The 22846-nt window shown below is 35.8% G+C and overlaps 1 protein-coding gene and 1 long non-coding RNA gene across 2 annotated transcripts in view; one reads left to right on the top strand and one right to left on the bottom strand.

Annotated features, from left to right (window-relative positions):
• LOC117080118 overlaps positions 1-22846 on the bottom strand; it is a 388222-nt gene that overhangs the window by 140030 nt on the left and 225346 nt on the right. The window lies entirely within an intron of this gene.
• GRM5 (glutamate metabotropic receptor 5) overlaps positions 1-22846 on the top strand; it is a 364513-nt gene that overhangs the window by 197715 nt on the left and 143952 nt on the right. The window lies entirely within an intron of this gene.

The raw sequence follows: 22846 nt of genomic DNA, 5'->3' as shown, positions 1-22846 counted from the left end.
GATCTTAGTTATTTCTTGCCTTCTGCTAGCTTTTGAATGTGTTTGCTCTTGCTTCTCTAGTTCTTTTAATTGTGATGTTAGAGTGTCAATTTTAGATCTTTCCTGCTTTCTCTTGTGGGCATTTAGTGCTATAAATTTCCCTCTACATACTGCCTTAAATGTGTCCCAGAGATTCTGGTATGTTGTATCTTTGTTCTCATTGGTTTCAAAGAACATCTTTATTTCTGCCTTCATTTCGTTATGTACCCAGCAGTCATTCAGGAGCAGGTTATTCAGTTTCCATGTAGTTGAGCGGTTTTGATTGTGTTTCTTAGTCCTGAGTTCTAGTTTGATTGCACTGTGGTCTGAGAGACAGTTTGTTATAATTTCTGTTCTTGTACATTTGCTGAGGAGTGCTTTACTTCCAATTATGTGGTCAATTTTGGAATATGTTCAATGTGATGCTGAGAAGAATGTATATTCTGTTGATTTGAGGTGGAGAGTTCTGTAGATGTCTATTAGGTCTGCTTGGTGCAGAGATGAGTTCAATTCCTGGATATCCCTGTTAACTTTCTGTCTCATTGATCTGTCTAATGTTGACAGTGGAGTGTTGAAGTCTCCCATTATTATTGTATGGGAGTCTAAGTCTCTTTGTAAGTGTCTAAGGACTTGCTTTATGAATCTGGGTGCTCCTGTACTGGGTGCATATATATTTAGGATAGTTAGCTCTTCCTGTTGAATTGATCCCTTTACCATTATGTAATGGCCTTCTTTGTCTCTTTTGATCTTTGATGGTTTAAAGTCTGTTTTATCAGAGACTAGTATTGTAACCCCTGCTTTTTTCTGTGCTCCATTTGCTTGGTAGATCTTCCTCCATCCCTTTATTTTGAGCCTATGTATATCTCTGCATGTGAGATGGGTCTCCTGAATACAGCAGACTGATGGGTCTTGACTCTTTATCCAGTTTGCCAGTCTGTGTCTTTTAATTGGAGCATTTAGTCCATTTACATTTAAGGTTAATATTGTTATGTGTGAACTTGATCCTGTCATTATGATATTAACTGGTTATTTTGCTCATTAGTTGATGCAGTTTCTTCCTAGCCTCGATGGTCTTTACATTTTGGCGTGTTTTTGCAGTGACTGGTACCGGTTGTTCCTTTCCATGTTTAGAGCTTCCTTCAGGGTCTTTTGTAAGGCACGTCTGGTGGTGACAAAATCTCTAAGCATTTGCTTATCTGTAAAGGATTTTATTTCTCCTTCACTGATGAAACTTAGTTTGGCTGGATATGAAATTCTGGGTTTAAAATTCTTTTCTTTAAGAATGTTGAATATTGGCCCCCACTCTCTTCTGGCTTGTAGAGTTTCTGCCGAGAGATCTGCTGTTAGTCTGATGGACTTCCCTTTTCGGTAACCTGACCTTTCTCTCTGGCTGCCCTTAAGATTTTTTCCTTCATTTCAACTTTGGTGAATCTGACAATTATGTGTCTTGGAGTTGCTCTTCTCGAGGAGTATCTTTGTGGCATTCTCTGTATTTCTTGAATTTGAATGTTGGCCTGCCTTACTAGGTTGGGGAAGTTCTCCTGGATGATATCCTGAAGAGTGTTTTCCAACTTGGTTCCATTTTCTCCCTCACTTTCAGGCACCCCAATCAGACGTAGATTTGGTCTTTTTACATAATCCCATACTTCTTGCAGGCTTTGTTCATTTCTTTTTCTTCTTTTTTCTTTTGACTTCTCTTCTTGCTTCATTTCATTCATTTGATCCTCAATCGCTGATACTGTTTCTTCCAGTTGATCAAGTCGGTTACTGAAGCTTGTGCATTTGTCACGTATTTCTCGTGTCATGGTTTTCATCTCTGTCAGTTCATTTATGGCCTTCTCTGCATTAATTATTCTAGTTATCAATTCTTCCACTCTTTTTTCAAGATTTTTAGTTTTTTTGCACTGGGTACGTAATTCCTCCTTTACCTCTGAGAAGTTTGATGGTCTGAAGCCTTCCTCTCTCATCTCATCAAAGTCATTCTCCATCCAGCTTTGATCCGTTGCTGGCGATGAGCTGCATTCCTTTGCAGGGGGAGATGCGCTCTTATTTTTTGAATTTCCAGCTTTTCTGCCCTGCTTTTTCCCCATCTTTGTGGTTTTATCTGCCTCTGGTCGTTGATCATGGTGACATACTGATGGGATTTTGGTGTGGATGTCCTTCCTGTTTGTTAGTTTTCCTTCTAACAGTCAGGACCCTCAGCTGTAGGTCTGTTGGCGATTGCTTGAAGTCCATTCCAGACCCTGTTTGCCTGGGTGTCAGCAGCAGAGGCTGCAGAAGACAGAATACTGCTGCCCCTAGTGGAGGATGTCTCCCAGTTACGCTCCTCAGGGGTCAGGGACCCACTTGAGCAGGCAGTCTGTCCGTTCTCAGATCTCAACCTCTGTGTTGGGAGATCCACTGTTCTCTTCAAAGCTGTCAGACAGAGTCATTTGCGTCTGCAGAGGTTTCTGCTGCTTTTGTTGTTGTTGTTGTTGTTGTTGTTGTTGTTATTTAGCTGTGCCCTGTCCCCAGAGGTGGAGTCTACAGAGACTGGCAGGCCTCCTTGAGCTGCTGTGAGCTCCACCCAGTTCAATCTTCCCAGGGCTTTGTTTACCTACTTAAGCCTCAGCAATGGTGGGCGCCCCTCCCCCAGCCTAGCTGCTGCCTTGCAGTTAGATCACAGGCTGCTGTGCTAGCAATGAGGAAGGCTCTGTGGGCGTGGGACCCTCCATGGGCATGGGACCCTCCATGGGTGTGGGACCCTGCCGGCCAGGTGTGGGATGTAATCTCCTGGTTTGCCTGTTTGCTTAAAGCGCAGTATTGGGGTGGGAGTTACCCGATTTTCCAGGTGTTGTGTGTCTCCGTTCCCCTGGCTAGGAAAAGGGATTCCTTTCCCCTTTGCGCTTCCCAGGTGAGGCGATGCCTGGCCCTGCTTCAGCTCTCGCTGGTCGGGCTGCAACAGCTGACCAGCACTGATTGTCCAGCACTCCCTAGTGAGATAAACCCAGTACCTCAATTGAAAATGCAGAAATCACCTGTCTTCTGTGTCGCTCGCGCTGGGAGCTGGAGACTGGAGCTGTTCATATTTGGCCACCTTGCTCCACCCCCATCTCCATTTTTATATCTGTCAATTTTGCAAAAACTTCAAGACTCGATACAGTAATTTCTCTGTCTTGATTACCACTGTATCCTCAGCATATAATAAACTGCTTCATATATAACAGGCACTTAATATATATTTGCTGATTGATTTATTCTGTCTCAATCATGTCCATTTTACTTTTTAGTACCTTTCAGTTTTTCCAGTTATCAGCAATGTCTTTTTATTATTGCTGTAATTATGTATTATATAAATATGGCCTAGAATTTTATATTTTACTTCAAACATTTGTTTCCTGGACCATAGTGTTTGCTCCTATCAGATTTGAGTAAAAATATTTCTGCTGTATTCAGCAAGAGAGTTTTCTCAAAATTATCCTTACTTTTGTACATTTCACCAATTGTCAACTCTTTGACACTTTAGATTTGAGACCAGATATCAACTTATAAAAAAAAATAACTTTTCCTCAAGACATGGGCTCAATTTTTCATGTCTCATTTTGTATAGGTCTTTGTTATACATATTATTCAACTGTATTTAAATTATACTTTTCTGTAGTCTTTCCTTCTTCAAGTCTTTCTTTCTTCCAGTCTTCCACCAGAGTATAAGCTTGATTTAGGACAGATATAATATGTTTGTCATCAAATTTGACTTAGGCTTGGAACATAGTAGATGCTTAATAAATGTTGATGTACTTGGACTGTACTGAATTTGGTCCACTATTTTCAGATTCCAAAAGGATTTTCTAAGAATTATAAATTTCAATATTTAAGTCTAAATATGGGTAACGCAACTCAATGTTAGCTATAATCAGTTTCATTATGATATCACTGGATTTTTTAAAAAGTGGTGGCCAAGGACTCCAAGATATTCTTAAAGATGCCTGAGCATTTTATGACTCCTAAGAATGAAATGAATTAATGATGAATCTCCTTTATGCAGAATTTGCTGCTGAAATTTTACAAGTCGGCATTATAAATTTCTTGACTAATCAGAACTTTTAAGTTTCCTATTTAAATAAAAATATTTTAACACATTATAATATACAATCAAAAGAGCACAGAAACCATGAATGTGTAGTACATTTAATCTGCATGAAGTTAACAAGCTCATTTAAACACCAACCAGTTCCAGAAATAAAATTTTACCATTGCTCCACAGTGAGCAAGGTCCCAACATTCCAACTTGCTCATTCCAAGTCTAATACACTCTTCAAAAGGAACCAATGTTTTAACTTCCAATATTCTGGGTTATTGTATTCAAAATTTTATGTAAGTGGAATATGTATAATCTTCTCCTTTCCATATATTTTCTTTAACTTGGTATTATGTTTATTATATTATTCATTTTCCTTCATGTAACAGTAGTTTGTTCATTTTCATTGCTGTCTACTACTGTGTTGTATAAATAAACTGCAATTCATTATCCTTTCCACTGGCAATGAACATTTTGGTTGTTATTAATATGAGACTATTTCAAATAGTGCTACTGTGAATGTAAGAACTGAAGAAAGAGGAAAAAAACACTAAACGCAGCTTGCAGTTAAAGACAGGTTTACTTTAGACAAAACCTGAGAGGTGCTCCTAGCCAATTTCGGTCAGGAGTACTTTCTCTTACAGACTAAGAGTGTATATTGGTTTTAGGGTGAGCGGACTCACTGTAAGTTTGGAATGTTTATATGTGTGGGGAAGTTTATGGCAGGGTTGGAATCTTTCTGGGAGGAGAAGAGGTTATCTTGGGGCACACATCTTTCTGGCCTGGAGGGGGGTTATCTAGGGTCTAGCATGTCTCTGCTTCGGGAGGATTTTGGAATGTTTCTTGTTGGAGACGTTATTTGTGGTTTATGGTCGTGCTGACCTTAGCCATTAAGTTGATGCTTTTTGGATTTAGATGGCTTTTTATTAAGGTGAACTTTAGAATGAGGGGCTTGTCCAAGATGGCAATGCTCCTGCTCTGCCAGTGAACATTCTTCTGTATGCATTTTGGTGTGTATTTAATAGCATTTCTGTTAGGAATATATTTAGGGCCAGAATTGCTGGGTTATATTGTATGCGTATATTCAGTTGTAGTAGATATGCCATATAGTTTTCCAATGCAGTTGTACCAACCTATATTCTTAAAGTCAGCGATTGAGAATTGCAGTTGCTTTTCATTTTATACTGCACTATGTCTATCATTTTTAACTTTTTGCCATTTTGTTCTGTGAGTAGTGCTATTCATAGCTTGTATTCTCCTAATGATTAAAGTTAACCACTTTAAAAACATTCACTGGTCATTTCAAATCCTATTTCATGAGGTGTAAAGTGTTCAAGCTTCCTGACCACTTACTTTTCTATAGGATTTTCTATTTTTATATTAAATTATAGAAATTATTTATATACTTTAAATATGAGTCCTTTTCAGACTATCTTTTTGCCTATCTAGCTATCATTTTGGTATCTGTCATCTGTATACACAACACACACACACTACAAGATCTCCTAGTTTGTGGCCTACCTTTTTACTCAATTAGTGGTGTCTTTCGATGAAAATAAACTGTTAGTTATATCATGGATACCTTTAACAATTTTGACTTTAATAGTTCTTTCTATGCCCTTGTTGAGAAATCTTTCCTATCCTATGATGAAAATATCTCCTTTTGTTATTATCTAGAATATTTATTATTTTATCATTCCTATTTAGGTCCACAATCTACCTTGAATTTTGATTTTTGTAAATGGTGTGGATTAAGTATCAAGACTCTTTTTTCATAAAGACATATGATTCACCTAGAATCTTTTTTATTAGAACATTTTTTCCTACTTCTTTGCAGTGTTGCCTTTGTTAGAAAGTAAATCTCTCTATGCATGTGGGACTCTGTTCTACTGGTCTACTTATCTATTTCTACAAATTATGTATAAGTTTCTAAAACCCTAATATCTAATAGTATATTTTTTCAAATAAACTTTGTTCTTTATTAAGGTTATCGTGGCTGTTTTTGAACTTTTACATTTCCCTACAAATTTTAGAATCTACTTACAAATATCCTCTCCACCTAAACCCCACCAAGGAAAACTCACTGGAATATTGGTTGAGATTACAATCCATCTATAATCAACTTTAAGAGAACTAACTGTACATTATTCATTCATCCAATTTATGAATACAGTCTAACTCTTTATCAAGTAAAATCTCCCATAATTTTTCTTACATGCATGAATAGAACTTGTACATATTACTTAGGTTTATTTCTTTGTATTAAGTGTTTTTTAAGTAGTATATTTAAATTTTTAATTTGTATTTGTTTTGGATATACAGAAATTAAATGTATTTATATATGCCAAACTAGTACACATCAAATTTTCTAAATTCCTTTGTTATTTGTAATAGTGTATCTGTAGCATATCTACAGATTATTTCAGATCTTCTAGGTAAATAATTGCATTATTCTTGACTAATGACAGTTTACTCCTTTTTTATTTATTTTCTTTCCTTATTGAACTTGCTGGAACATTCAATAAAATATTAGGAAAAAGTAGTGAGTGAAGACATCTTTCACTTATGCTGGATATCAGGAAGAAACATTTCAACGTTTTACTGTTGTGTTATCTTCACTGTAAAGACTGGCACAGATTAAGGAAGTTATCTTTTTTAGTTAGGTTGCTAAGGACATTTTATCAGAATGATGTTGAATTTGTCATGTTTTCTTTAATTTATTGACTGCATTATGTTGTTAATGTGGTAAATTAAGCTGACCAGCTTTAGAAAATTAAAATAAATTTATATGTATATACCACATTTTCTTTATTCATTCATCCACTAATAAACATTTAGGGTGTATCTACATCTTGATTGTTGTGAACAATGCTGCAATGAACATGAGGGTGTATATATCTCTTCAAACTCCTGATTTTCATTATTTTGGATGAATACCCAGAAATAGGATTATTGGATCATATGGCAATTCAATTTTTAATATTTTGAGGAAGCTACATATTGTTTTCCAGAGTGGTTGCACCATTTTGCTATGGATAAACTGTGAGAACACTATGCTAAGTGAAATAGCATAATGTCTGCCAGTCACAGGAAAACAAATACTTCATGATTCAACTTATAAGATATGACTAAAATAGTGAAATTGATAAAAGCATAAACTGAATTGTGGTTGCCAGGGGCTGGGAGGATGAGGGAAATGGGGAGCTGCTATTCAAGAAATATGAAGTTTCAGTTCTACAAGATGAATAAGTTCTAATGATCTGCTGTGCAATACTGTGCTTATAGTTAACAATATTATACTGTACAGTGAAAAATTTATTAAGACAGACCTCTTGTTACCTGTTTTTACCACAATAATAACAATAATTTCTTATTCCTGGGATATACCAAATTTGAATGAGTATTAGCATTTCTATACATTGCTGGACACACTTTCCTAATATGCTACGTGAGTTTTTTCATTGATATTTATAAGAGTTTGGCCTATATTTTGTCTTTCTTTTGAAATAATTTTAATATTTAGATATTACTGTTTTTCTGGACTTATAAAATGAAGTTTTCCTCTTTGCTTTTTCCTGAAAAATATTGTTGAGTATTGGTGTTATTTCTCTTCCAAAGGTGCAGAATAATTTGTTACTAAAGTTGGTGGGCCAGACTCTGTGTGTGTGTGTGTGTGTGTGGTGTGTGTGTGTGTGTTTTTCTGGGGATGTTTTAAATAAACTGCCATTGATTTAAGAGATATAAAATTATTCTGTTTTTATATTATGTTTGTTTCTGTTTCATCATTTAATACTTATGTAGGGATTCATCTATTTTATCTAAATTTTCAAATTTATTTCCATAATATATTTCACAATATTCTTTTTGGTTGCCCAATTACAATTACTTTTTAGCATATAACTTGTGCATTTCTCTTTTTTTTATTATTTTTGCCAAGTGTTCATAAATGTTCATCAGTTTTATTAGTCTTTCCAAAGAATCAATCTTGACTTTAACATTTCTTTCTTTTTCTTTTTCTTTTTATTTATTATTATTTTTTAATATACAGTCTCCCTCTGTCACCCAGGCTGGAGTGCAGTAGCACAATCTCGGCTCACTGCAGCCTCTGCCTACCAGGTTCAGGTGATTTTCCTGCCTCAGCCTCCCAAGAAGCTGGGACTACAGGCGCCTGCCACCACGTCCAGCTAATTTTGTGTTTTTTTTTTTTTTTAGTGCAGACGGGGTTTCACCATATTGACTAGGCTAGTCTTGAACTCTTGATCTTGTGATCTGCCTGCATTGGCCTCCCAAAGTGCTGGAATTACTACAGGTGTGAGTCACCGTGCCCAGCCTTTTTTTTCTACTATACTTTTTCTAAGCAGTTCTCCATAAATTTTTATTTTTCCATGACCTCTAGCTTTTGGGGGGTTTAATGTGCTTCTTTTTCTCATTTCCTGTATTTTACTTTCAATAACTTTGCCTTTAATTTTTAGCAGCTTTACTATGATAAGCCTGGGTGTGAATTACTTCATATTCATTTTGCTTAGAGTCATCATACTTATTAATCTGTGTTTCAGCGTGTTTCATACTGGTTGCACATTTGGTTTTGCAAATACTCCATCATTATCTCTTCAAATATGATTTCTACTCTATTCTCTTTTTCTCTTCTCCCCCTGGAAAACTAACTATCTGAATTAGATGTTTTCATCATATTTTATACTTTTCTATATTCAAAAATTGTGTTTTTCCATTATTCAGTCTGGATATTTTCTATTCCTTTAAGATTTCTAAACTTCATTTTGGTTGTGTTTATTCTGCTGAAGCTGACACATCCATTGAGTTCTTAATTTAAATTTTTAAATGTTTACATTCTTAAATTTCTCTTTATTTTAAATTACTGCTTTCAACTTAATTCTCTGACTTTTCATCTATTCTCTTGAATATATTATTCATATTTGTATTTAAATTCACTCTATTGATTCTAATGATTGGGATGGGATTGATTTCATTGACTGTTTTTCCTGGTTTTTAATTATTTCATTCTTGTCTTTAATGCTTTATATGCCTGTCCATTTACTACTGAAATGATAGACAAACATGTATAAAAATTGTAGCGGTAATCTAAGGCTACATCTGGTTGTATGTACATCCAGAGAGAATTTGCTATTGCTTGTTTATAGCAGTTAGAAGAGAGGAAGACCATTTTAAGCTAGCTTGATAGTGAGAGTATTTGAAGCAGTTTCCATTTTTGTTGGAGCCTGTCACTTTCCAGTTCGTCTTTACAACTAAAATATAGCCTCTAATGATCCCAAATAAAAACTCAAAGTGGTTTCTACATGCAATGGTTTGCTCTCAATAAAACTCAGGCTGAAATTTGATCCCCACTGTGGTGGTGTTAGGTGGGGCCAAGTGGGAGATGTTTGGGTTATATGGACAGATCCCTCATCGATGGCTTGTTGCTCCTCTCTCATCCTGAGTGAGTTCTCACTCTTGAGAGACTGGATTGGTTCTCATGGGAATGGATTAGTTCCCGGAAGAGTGAGTGATTACAAAGTCAGAACACCTCTCAAGTTTCCCCTCTTTGCATGTGTCCACTTCCTTGTCCACCTTGTTGTGATACAGCACAAAAGCCCTCACCAGAAGCAAGAGGCATGCCCTTGACCTTCTTAGCCTGCCAAATAAAAAGTAGAATAAACCTGTTTTCTTTATAAATTACCCAGTTGGGGGCATTCTCTTATAAACAACAGGAAATGGAATAATGGACAAGTGCAATTCTTTTTTCTTCAGTTCAGTATGACTGCCTAAAGCTCTTCTCATCTTTCCAATATCTTAGCCACTTCTGAGCTTTTCAGCAAATGCCTACAAATTAGCAAAGGGTTCAAGGGAGAAAATAGTATCTGCTTCAGATATCTGTGCTTCTCTTCCCTCCCAGATATTCACTGATAAGATTTTAAATGTCATATTAGCCCAGAACTCAAAAATGTTCAAAGCTCACCTAGCGCTTTTGTCCCAACTTCTTAGCTTCTTATCAATGAGTTCAACTTCAATGAATTGTCACATACTTCAAAGGGAACGTCTTTCCTCAGTCCATTTTTTTTTTTCTCTCTGGGATCATGGTCCCCTCAGTACTGGCTGACTGGACAGCTTTCTGACCACTTAAACAAATTAAAAAAAAATTATTCAAATTATTTAGCTTTTCTAGTTGTCTTCAGAGGATGGCTTGCCTAATCTATCACAGGCAAATGTGGAAGTAGCTATTGAGTTTCTGTTATGTGACTTAAAATTTAAGTCTACTTGGATTAATTATTGGGCATATGATACCTAAATTTTTCAGAAACTTAGGTTTTGACTTTTGTTTCGCTTCTTGTACAATGATTATTTCTAAAACTTAATCTGAATCCCAGTATAATTTTTGATTATTTACTCTTCTTCTATAGCTCTAAGTTTTATTTGGAAACCATATTAAATAAATGTGAGAAGTTCACAATACACTTGGTTTCCCTGAGTGTCGTGGGGATATTTTGTCAAGGAAAAACATGTTGCCTCAAAGTGAAATGTGAATGAAAATGAGTCCATTCCGTGTTTATGTACAGAAATCAAGGTCTCTTAAGCATCTTCTAATCAGCCTTTTCCATATTATTAGAGAGATTCTTACTAACAATAACAGAGTACTGAACAATACAGAGATAGACATTTTATCAGAATATTAATTTAATGGTTTAAGGCAGTTCTCTATTTGACAACTCAAGTAGAAGGAAAAAAAAGCAAGAAATTCCAAGAGGGGTATGTGTGTGTGTGTGTGTGTGTGTGTAGAAATTAAATTAGCTCTTCTATCTACATTTTAATGTATATAACTTTGGACATAGATTTGTATTAAAGATCACATTTCATACATTGTTCTAGTTCAGTTTTAATGTCTAGATTTAGATAGAGTGGGTTTAAATCTTGTGTGACCCTGGGCAATTTGCTGCTTTTCAAGCTACAGTTTCCTCATGTGGAATGTTAATATGTAAAATTATGTACTTCAATTTCATAAATATAGTCTTTCCTTAGCATCTGTGGGATTGATTCCAAGACCCTCTGTGGATTCTAAAATTTGTGGATGCTCAAGTCACTTTTATAATAGCTCAAATCATTATCATATAGTATTTGCATTTAGCCTACATACATACTCTTGTATACTTTAAATAATCCCTACATTACTTATAATACCTAATACAATGAAAATGCTATATGAGGCTGGACATTGTGGCTCACACCTGTAATCCCAGCACTTTGGGAGGCCGAGGAAGGTGGATCACCTGAGGTCAGGAGTTCGAGACCAGCCTGGCCAACATGGTGAAACCCCGTCACAAATAAAATACAAAAATTAGCCAGGCATGGTGGTGTGCACCTGTAGTCCCAGCTTCAGAGGAGGCTGAGGCAGGAGAATTGCTTGAACCCAGGAGGCGGAAGTTGCAGTGAGCTGAGATCATGCCATTGCATTCCAGCCTGGGCAACAAAGGAAGATTCCATCTTTAAAAAAAAGAAATAAGAAAAGAAAATGTTATGTGAAATAATTGCTGTACTCTATTGTTTAGGAATAATGACAAGAGAAAAAAAGTTTGTACATGTTCAGTACAGATACAACCATCCATATTTTTTTTTTTTTTAATCTGGGTTGATTGATTCCACACATGTGGAACCCAAGGATATGGAGGGCCAACTGTATATATAATACGTAGCAGAATATAAACATGAGCATATATTGCTTAGGACAATGCTTGGCAGGAAAAAAACACTATATACATTAGCATAGTTATCATTCAAGTAATTTTTTTCATTTGCCTCACTCTAAGGTTGAAGGGAATGATAATTTTTCTCCTCTTTATTCCTTACATGCAGCACTCTGCAGAGAACTTAGCAAGTGCAACGTTACTTGTTAGATTTTGCTAAACGAATCAGTAATGTCAAATAATGCAGGAGGTTTGAGGAAAGTATGAGGAAAATATAGATTTGAAATTATGAAGTCCCTAGTGACCTGTTATGATATAAAAGAAAATAAAACAAACTGGTAGGTGAGGTTTATGTTCACTGATATCATCTTGAAGCCTGCCTTATTGCTTAGAATTTAATAGGTGTTCAATAAAAAATTACTGATTTAATATTGCACTTAGCACTGTGCAATCACCTTGATTATGCTCTCAAAGGCTGTTTGGCCTTCATAAAAGAGGCAATTAAGAAGAGAAGAAATATTTTTGAAAAGGTGAATGTTGGCCGGGCGTGGTGGCTCACACCTATAATCCCAGCACTTTGGGAGGCCGAGACAGGCAGATCATAAGGTCAGGAGATCGAGACCATGGTGAAACCCTGTCTCTACTAAAAATACAAAAAATTAGCTGGGCGTGGTGGCAGGCACCTGTAGTACCAGCTACTCAGGAGGCTGAGGCAGGAGAATGGCGTGAACCCAAGAGGTGGAGCTTGTAGTGACCCGAGATTGCACCACTGCACTCCAGCCTGGGTGACAGAGCGAGACTTGGTCTCAAAAAAGAAAGAAAGAAAAAAAAAAATGTGAGTGTTATCCTAGCACAGCCATGTAACAGAATACTCTAAGCACTCTAAGCACTAGTCCCACTGACAAAAGTTTACAAGCTTAACAGAAGGAATTAGTCAAATTCAGTGGAAGACGGGTTTATAGCATGAAAACTGGAAGATCATCCTAAGAAAGGAAACTTCATGAAAAAACAGAAAAGGTTATATAAAGCTGTGGATACAATAGCTCATTCAAAGTGTTTTCTCCGTTGAAATAGATCATTTTGCTTACTAAGTTGTTGCACATTTTATACAATAGCCTCAATTTTTGCATTTCTCCAACTGGCTATAATATGATGAGAGAAACAAAAGATTGGGTAACACACAACGTAATCAATCTATTTATAAAGATATTTATCAGCTTCTCCTCTTTAAAGGATGTGTATGATGAGGAAGCATCCCTGGAGCCAGAAGACATTAAACCAGAGGACATTAAGCCTGCCATCCTAGAACCAAAATCAAGACAGGATGGATATCCCAACTATTCTAATAGGTTTCTCTTAGTATCTGTTATTCTCTATAATCCCCACGTCTTTGTAAATCAGTCTATACTGACCACACCCAGAATTAGGTCAGACCACCTAAGATTTTATCTCTTCAAATATTAACAGACATTGGCCTTCTGACTGAAGAAATGCAGAATAGAGGTGGGAAGTGAGTATTAACTTTATATTGTTGTGTAACAAATTATAACAAAATTAGTAGCTTAAAGCAAACTGCATGTATTATTTCATACTTCCTGGATGTCAGGGGACTGTGTATGGCAACTGGGTTCTCTGCTGAGGGTCAAACAGGCTGTAGTCAGGGTATTGGTGAACTGCATTTCTTTTTGGAGGCTTTGTGGAAGAATCAGCTTCCAAATACATTCAAGTTTTTGGCTGAATTTGGTGGTCTGTCGGTGTATGCTTGAGTCTTATTCTGGTGCTGGTTGTTTGCTGGAGGCCATACTCATTTCTGAGAGGCCACCTGCATTCCTTTCCCTCCATCAGGAAAGCCAACAATGGAGATTCTCCTCCAGCTCTCTCATGTCAAGTCCCTCTCATTTGAATCTTTGTTATCAGAAATAACCAGTCCCTTTCAGGACTCACCTAGTTAGATCAGATTCATAGAGGGTAGTATCCCTATTTTAAAGTCAGCTTGTTTGGAACCTAAAATACATCTTTAAAATCCTTCCAGAGAAGCACTTATCCAGATGAGTGTTTGATTGAATAACTAAGACAGGTGTGTATATCCCAAAGATCAGAGATCTTGGGTGCCATTTTAGAATCTTACCTACACATTTTCAGACTACAATCTGATCCCTGTTTTCCAATACATGTCAGTCACTTAAATAAAATTCATCAAGACACAGTTCTCTGCTGTCATTACTGTATGTCATTACTTAGCAGGTTTATGAAGTATGAAATGTGCTAGAGTTTTGGAATTTGCAAGATCTGAGTTTATATCCCCTCTACATTTGCCGTGGGGTTTTGAGTAAGTTATTTAATCCCTCAGATTTCCTTAGTTATAAAGTTATTTAATCCTCCAGTTTCCTCAGATGTAAAAACTAGGGCTAATAATTATCTCTAAGGCCTGCAGAACTTTAGAAAAAGCCATACAATGAAAATTACCTTATGGTATACAGGACACAAATTTCAAGTTCCTGACTTTTTCCCTTCTTTTGAATGTTCTGATATCACTCCTGCAATCTACCTCTACTTACTTTTTATGAATCCTTTGAAATGAGAAATATTGAGATTTATACACCTCAGAAATAAGTTGATTTTCAGTTGATAACATTATCGTTTTCTCAACAATTCTAAATTTTGATTCTTTTTGGAATTAATTCATTAGTGTTGGCTGGGGTATATTCATAAGAACTTTAATTTAAAATTTCAAAGCCAGGCACAGTGGCAAAGACCTGTAGTCCTAGCTACTCCCGAGGCTGAGGTGGGATGACTGCTTGAACCTAGGAGTCTGAATCCGTCCCGGGCAACACAGTGAGACTGTATCTAATAAATAAATAAAATAAAATGAAATAGAGTCTCAATATTTTTCCTTGATTTTCACTAGTGTATAGAGATTTGAGACTTCCTGCTCTTCCTGGGGTGTAGGGAGCAATATTATACGAAAACAGCCTAGTAGTCAGTAGACTCCCACTATTAAAATTTTTTAAAATCCCAAAATATCTGTTAAAATGCTATTGGTAAGAGATTTGGCAGGATGATGATTACATGTGGGTAGAACAGCAGTTTCCATAATAATTATGTGGGTTGCAAACAGATTTTGAAAAAAAATACTGAGATGCAGCCTAATGAATACACTCATTAACCTTAATAACATCAGGTAGATAATGGAGAGGACCATTCTGCAGGGGGGAATCAACTCAGCCTTTTAGAGTCATTTTATAAGGCACATTTGACAGTGTTGTTTTCTCAATTAACAAATGAGTAGATGTAGTTATCTGAAAAGAAATCTGTGTTATTTGAAGTTTTCCTTTTAAAACCTAATTTTTAAACAAGTTATATTAAACATTTCTTGAGTATTTGGTATGTACTGAGCATTATAATAAGCATTAAGGATACAAAGATGTGCAAAGTGTAAAATTTATAGTCTACTTTTGGGGAGCAAAAATAAACATAGCTATCTTTAATACAATGACAATTGCAAAACTGAAAGCATCATGTTACCTCTATGAGAGCAGAAATCTTGCCTTCCTTGTTCACCACTATATCCACACATTTATAATATTAGTTACACAATACTTGTTCAGTGAAGAAAGCAATGAATGTCACTGTATTTTAGAAGCAGAGCAGAAGGGACCATTAAGCCCAGAGGAGCTTTTTGATAAGTTGCATTCAAGCTAAATCTGTCTACTTGATGAATTACATTTTATCAAATCAGAAAACATGTGAGGAGTTAAAAGAATGGCACTCTGTGCAGAAGGAATAGCATACTCAAAGGCTTAGGAGTGTGAAACTATAACATATCCAGGGAATAAGAATCAATGTTCTATGTCTCCGATGAACAGGATGTGTGAGGTTTGTCTCAGCAGTACCAGTTTCCTCATGATAAGCATAACTAATGATTTCAGTGGGCAAGAATAACTGTGTGGGCCTAGCATGCCGCACACATAGTTACATTTCCTGACACAAGTTTAATGACCACTAACTTCTAGGAATATTCATTCAGATTCCAACATTTATAGACAGGTATTTCTCCTTTGGGTACAGAATGTACTCAGAATGTGTTTGCCTATGGCAGGTAGCACCATGGGATGCCTTCCTAAAATCTCCATGGAGTTGTAGTGTTAAGAAATAACCATGTTGCCATTTGACAGTTCAAATAGTGAAATCCATACCTATTGTATATAATTAGTCTTCCATATAAATAAATCAAGAGATTATAAATGTAAGAATTAAGAACTTGGAAATATCCAGAATACTAATTGAGGTGATCAGAGAATAATCTTAGGGAGGCAAGACAAGAATGTAATTTTCAGTAAATAATTCAGTGACTGGAAATCTAATGATTTCTACTGTTTATGGAAAGACTGAATAAAAAGGAAAGGGAATGTTTAATTTGAAGGATAAATGAGAAAAATGCAATGGACTGGAAGCTGGCAATGACCATTCAGGCAGGTCATGCCTAATGGACTGTTGACTTCTTGAGGGCATGGCCTGGAACCTACCAGTGTCTGGCACAGAGGAGGCATTCAAATGTTTAGTGAATTAATAAATTGAAAAGAGTAAAATATTGAGACTGTTATTAAAGGATCACTTAATGCAATTTTCAGTGCTACATGTATTTTTCTGTTTTCTATAGCAATAATTTATAACATATGTTGATAGGAAATGAAGAAAGAAAGAAAAAATTGTATTGTCTGCATTTTATGGATTTAGATTTCATTAAGGGAGATAGATTTTTAAATTATTTAGCATTGCTGCCCTAACATTCCATAATCCTTAGACTTTTTTCTTCATAATTGTCTAAGATTTATTTTTACATATTCCTGTTAGCATATAGAACTCAAGAGCTTTCACACTCTAGCAAAAATAGATTGTGATATTAAGCCTATTGGTTGTTAAATCCTACCATAATTATTTTATAACTATTGGTCTGCTTTATAGTTCATAAATTTAATATAATGAATGATAGAAATAATTATAAAGTTAAAATACTTTTAGTATAAGCATACAATGATATAAGGTATAAATCTTTACAGATGTATAATTACCATTGTTTCTCATATTGTTGAGTGCCAACAGCTATTGCACTGCATGCAAAAACATACATACAATAAAAAAGAGTAGGTTAATATCGTACTGGAACCACAGGTAAGAACATTGTTAACTTGCATTTTTAACATTGAAACCAGTTGCATATGGAGATAATATGTAGAAATCCAGGAGAAACAGAAATGTGAGAGATCATATAAAGATAAATCTGAACACCACAGATACCAACTTATACTCATTTTCTTCCTTTTTCACACAAAACTTGTTCTCTTCACATACTGTCCAGCCTAGGACATGGAGCTACATGCAATGTTGTTATTCTCCTCCCACAAACCATTAAAATGCTCCTTTACCTTCTATGTCCCACAGGTTCAGAGGTTCTACCTTAAGATTCCTATTAAATAGGGCTCTTCATTCTTACTGCCACTCCCTTAATTCAATTCTCCCTTGGCTTCATTGATCATTGCAACGTATTTTCTAACTTGATTCCCTAACCTTCATCTCCAACAGCTCTGATCTGTCATGTAAGCTTTTAGCAGAGTTTATCTACTTCTCATCATGTCTTTGTATCATTTCCCACTTTAAAAGCCATCACTGGCTCCTCACTACCTGTATGACAAAGTTGGAAATCTTTAGGATGGCACAAAAGAAGATTCACAACTGATTCTCTTCAGCTCACCCTCTCATTACTTCTCTGACCTGTGCACCCTACATAGCTGGAATGCTTCTTATTTACTATTCCTTGATTAACAATTTTTTTCAATATATAGAAAACAATATTTCAAACTGCTGGTATCACTCTATTGTCCACACTTTTCAAACTTAGTTCAAATCTTATCTCCCTAAAAGTGTTGGTCAATTATTTATTGATCTGCTCTCTCACTGCATTTAGCACATGCCCATAGTAATCGTTTGTATGTGGTCACTTATTTACATCTGTCCTCCTTTCTCATCCCTCCACTAGACTTGTGAACTGCTGGAGCATAGTCTCTAAAACCTATTTAACTCATGTTTCTTCTCAGTTTCAATACAATTTCAACACATAGTTGAAATTGTCAGTTGCATTTTCTTCAAAATATTCACTGCTCCTCTCCATAGGAAAAACCATGGATGCCTGTCCCATTCAGGTCAGGTTTAGCCATGTGATTTGTTCAGTCAGTGAAACGTGAGCAGAAATAACATGTGCCACTTTTAAGCAGAATCTTAAGAACAATTGTATGATTCCCCTATCATATCTGTTTTTCCTTCTACAACAGTGGTCCCCAACGTTTTTGGCACCAGGGACTGGTTTCATGGATGAAACTGTTCCATCTTATAAGGAGTGCACAACCTAGCTCACTCACAGTTCGCTATAGGATTCACCATCCTATGGTAATCTAATGCCTCTGCATTAGATCTAACAGGCGACAGAGCTCAGGAGGTAATGCTCACTCACCCAGGGCTCACCTTCTACTGTGCAGCCAGGTTCCTAACAAGACACGGACAGGTACTGGTCTGAAAGCTGGGGTTTGGGCACTCCTGCTCTACAAGATTGGTATGTCCCAGAAACAGACTATTCTTTTAGACTTCAAATTCAAAATGAAGATGACATAGAACAGAGTTATAGGCCATCTGCAGTGAATATAAAGGCTGAAATAAATCTCTCTTCTATACCAGTGAGATACTGGGACTATTGATTGTGATAAAATAATTTAGTCTAAGATGGGTAGACATCTAATAAATGTTGAAGAAAAGAAGGAAAGTTATAGAGACCTAGGAAAAAAAATAGCAGGGTAATTCAAGAGTCAATTTTGTTTTAGACAAGAACTGTCTGTTGAAATGAAGAAAAATTAAGCTTCCATGAGTTTCTTATTATGAGAAATCATAGGAATTAGGGTTGAAAGGAGAAAGGGGAAGAGTAGATTGTAGAGAAAGAGAGTATATTTTTGGTAATGCAATCTTGGGAAGAACGTGAAAGTAAATTCTTGCTAGATTAGCATGCCCTTAAGATGTTTGCAGGGAATATTTAAAGGATCTAAGTATCTGCTAGTGAGGTGTTTTGAGAATCCAGTACATATGTACAAAGAATCCTCCTTTAGTTAAGCCAAGCTAAGTAAGTTAAGAATGCTTTTTCTATTTTAAATGTCCAAGTTATTCTGCTTCCATAGCCAAAGAAAGGCTACAAACCTGACTAAAAAAAATCCAGATTAAGATTATATGTAATTACAGCCAATTTTTATTATTCACAGTAATGTTCTATAAACATGCAGCAAACAGTAAATTAGTGAATAATGACCATTACTTCTAGAGGAAATACAAGCTTAGGTTGCTGTGAGTCTTTAGTCACAACATGTTCATCAACTAGTCAAAACATAACCTTGCTTTATGTGTGTTCTTATTTAAAGACACATTATTTAATATATATTGTTGATTCAATAACATTGAACTTGCAGCAACAGCACTTTATTCATGCAGCTTATTTAACATATGTATTGTCTATATACAGTTATCCCTAGTCCCTTGATATTTGCAGAGCATTGGTTCCAGGACACTTCTTCCCCTTACCCCACTAACACCAAAATCTAAAGATGCTCAGGTCTCTTGTATCAGGTACCTTAGTTTTTACTTGTAACCTGTACACATCCTCCATTATACTTTAAATTTTAGCTCTAGATTAATTATTATCCCTAATATAACATACGTGTTATATAAATAGTCATTGTACTGTCTTGTTTTTTATTGGTATTTTTTATTATTCCAAATATTTTCAATTAATTATTGATGAAATCCGTGAATATGGAACCCACAGTTACAAAGGGCTGACTGTATTTTCTATGTATATTACAGCCATCTTATGTTTAGAAATACTAGATAACACATCAGGCTTTATTCTTAGAGGCCAAATTAAACAGTAAAATCACCAATAACACAAACCTGCAAAAGATGTCACTAAATAGATACTGAAAAGGACACTTGTTTGTAGTATGAGAACTGAAACAAGAAAGCAGAGAGTCACCCTTTTCAACCTCAGATGGGGACATGCACTTCAGTAGTCTCAAATGTGTGCCACTCTCTTCATGCCCATGAAGGACTGCAAAAATGCCACCAATATTGATTCTGGTATTGCAAATAAACTTCAGCAAGCAGTTAAATTTGTAAATACAGAATCTGTAAATAATGATGACCAACTGTATATTCAAACAACTGGAAAGAAAAGAATAAAATGGATTATGAGGAGTTGGGCAAAATGCCCATCAGTGAGAAGAGGGAGAAATTGAATGGGTGGACAAATAATACATCTAGTAAAGTGCCTTAAATGTGGTAGATTTTTAGTAAATGTTAGTTTCCTTCCCTATCTTTATTCCTCTGTTTTCTCTTGCTTTGGTAAAATATGTGTCACCCAAAGAATTAAAGTAGTACCAGAATATTGAAGGTCCACTCTATCAAAGTAATAGAAAGCTTTAGGTGGTAGAAAGGTTTTTCTTTGCATTTCGTTTTACTGCTGAATTTATTGCATCATACTTAGAGACGCCCTATCATCTTAATACAAATCTTAAAAACATATTTATATAAAAATGTTAATATTTAATAAGCTAAAGTCAATACACCACCCTCTAATTTAGCCAGTGTTAAACTGTTTTTTGGGGGATCAACATAGCAGATGTTACCCAAAAATTTTAAATAGCATGACCCTGTTTTGTCACATAGATATTGGGATTTTCTGTTTCTATACTATCTCCTTTATGATTTATATTTTGCTGTTAATTGGCAACATCTGAAACAAAAATTATTTTAAACTCACAACTTTAACTTGTAAGACTAATAATAAAACATCATAGTTTTCTAAATTATTAAACTTACAGAAAAGATAAATACCTCAAAAAAGAAAAAACAGAGAAAGTACATGATGAGAGATGAGTAAATTATCACTCTCATCCTGACAGTTTTCTTTTATGGTAATATCACCTGCAAAATAGTTTATCAAGACAAACTTTTTACAATCCCCATTAAATTCAATGAATGAACTGTGAAGGGTAAATTGGAGCCATTATAATCTTACATTTCTTATGTAATATTCATAATCATAGTGTTACATAAGAGCGAGCTAATGTTAACAAAAGGAGCAATTTAAATTCCCACTTCCTTGGAGAATGGGGCTCTGCTTGACAAACAGCTTCCTGTCCCATTTGCAACACGCCCATGCAGCTCCTTGAGTGCCAATGAGACCCACATTCTCATCTCAGTGATATAATAAACCCTCCAAAACAGAGGAGAAAATGAGGCAAACAAGCCCACTTCATTTCAACTTGTCAGCTTTAAATAAAATCTTCTGGAGCTGAAAATGGGAAACTTGAGGGAAGATAATGTGTGAAGTAACCAAATTCAACATTGGGACAAAACATACTACATTACTATTTTTTTTTTCTTGATTTGCCACAAAAGTTTTTGAAATTTCACTATAGGTAATTTCTAATGAAATATCTTTTTGCCAAGGAGGAAAAAAAGGTGTTCTTTTTGTTTGTTTTTTCCCTTCTCTCCACCCACGGATGCCCTAGCTAATTATCTCAAGTCATCTCAAGCCCTTATGATATCTTAATGAGTAATATATGATCTTTGGAATAACTCGCAATTATCAATATTTATATCAAAGTTGGTAGAGCAGAGCATACTGGAAAAAGTGCATGCTTTCTGTATAATTTAAATTAATTACTTACATAATACTTTCTTGGCACTGATTTTCTTATGCAAAATATTGGACCATGCTTTCTGCATAGTAAAAAAATGTTAAGGGCAAAATGCAATGAAAGTAATGTAAAAATAGGCCGGGCGCGGTGGCTCAAGCCTGTAATCCCAGCACTTTGGGAGGCCGAGACGGGCGGATCACGAGGTCAGGAGATCGAGACCATCCTGGCTAACACGGTGAAACCCCGTCTCTACTAAAAATACAAAAACTAGCCGGGCGAGATGGCGGGCGCCTGTAGTCCCAGCTACTCGGGAGGCTGAGGCAGGAGAATGGCGTAAACTCGGGAGGCGGAGCTTGCAGTGAGCTGAGATCCGGCCACTGCACTCCAGTCCGGGCAACGGAGCGAGACTCCGCCTCAAAAAAAAAAAAAAAAAAAAAAAACAAAAGAAAGTAATGTAAAAATAAATTAACATTCTGTTAAATGGAAATATTTGAATATCACTGAGGTAAGCAGTGATTGGTAGTATAAATCTCTTCCCACATCCTCTCCCTAGTACCCACTGCCCCTACCCCTAGCTCACCTCCTAACACTTTTTCCTGCTTTGCATTTAGGAGACTCTAGCCTGTTCTTCCCCTTAGATCTCTCTATATTCCTTCTCTTCTCTCTTTGAGGTTACTCGAGATTTAGTCAAATTGTCCCTTTCCTCATACTTCTTTAACAAGCACTTGCACTTCTTCCAGGGAAAGATAGTACCACTGGATCCCAGCAGACATACAGCACAAATTGTGTATATCCAATCAGTGGCAGTGAAGAGGGACAAGTCAGTTTCCTTCTTCCTTAGATGCCCTAGGGTGTACCCAAATTTTACACAAACATCTTTTCATGCCTTTTGTTTTTATTTCCAATACTATGTTTCATGTATTTTCCAAATCATTGTAGAAGACTTTTTTCTTATTCAGTTATACTCTCCTCTAGCATTATAATACGAACCCTCTGATTTCAAATCCTTTTATCTTAAAATTCCTAAATAACTTTGAGTGATCAGTGCATAGAATGATAGTTATGTTGAGGAGTATGATCCCTTCACCACTTTTGATGGCACATTGTTCAGATGTTCTTTTGGGCACTGTAATATAAAATGTGATTTCAGATGTACATTTTAAATGTATTTTAGAAATTCCATAGGAAAGAGTGTATGGACTATGGACTACAAAGATTTCAGTTTGAGGCTTGGCAAATCAACACATAATAGAGTAACCATAATCAGCAAACGTTTTTTAAACCTATTATTCACTTGTAAAATTCGAACAAAAATGTTGTGTCACAGGATGATTAATATT

Source organism: Trachypithecus francoisi, unplaced genomic scaffold, assembly GCF_009764315.1.
Source record: "Trachypithecus francoisi isolate TF-2019V2 unplaced genomic scaffold, Tfra_2.0 Lachesis_group8, whole genome shotgun sequence".
Taxonomy (NCBI): domain Eukaryota; kingdom Metazoa; phylum Chordata; class Mammalia; order Primates; family Cercopithecidae; genus Trachypithecus; species Trachypithecus francoisi.
The sequence above is the reverse complement of the archived record's forward strand: the minus strand, read 5'-3'. Positions and strand labels throughout refer to the sequence as shown.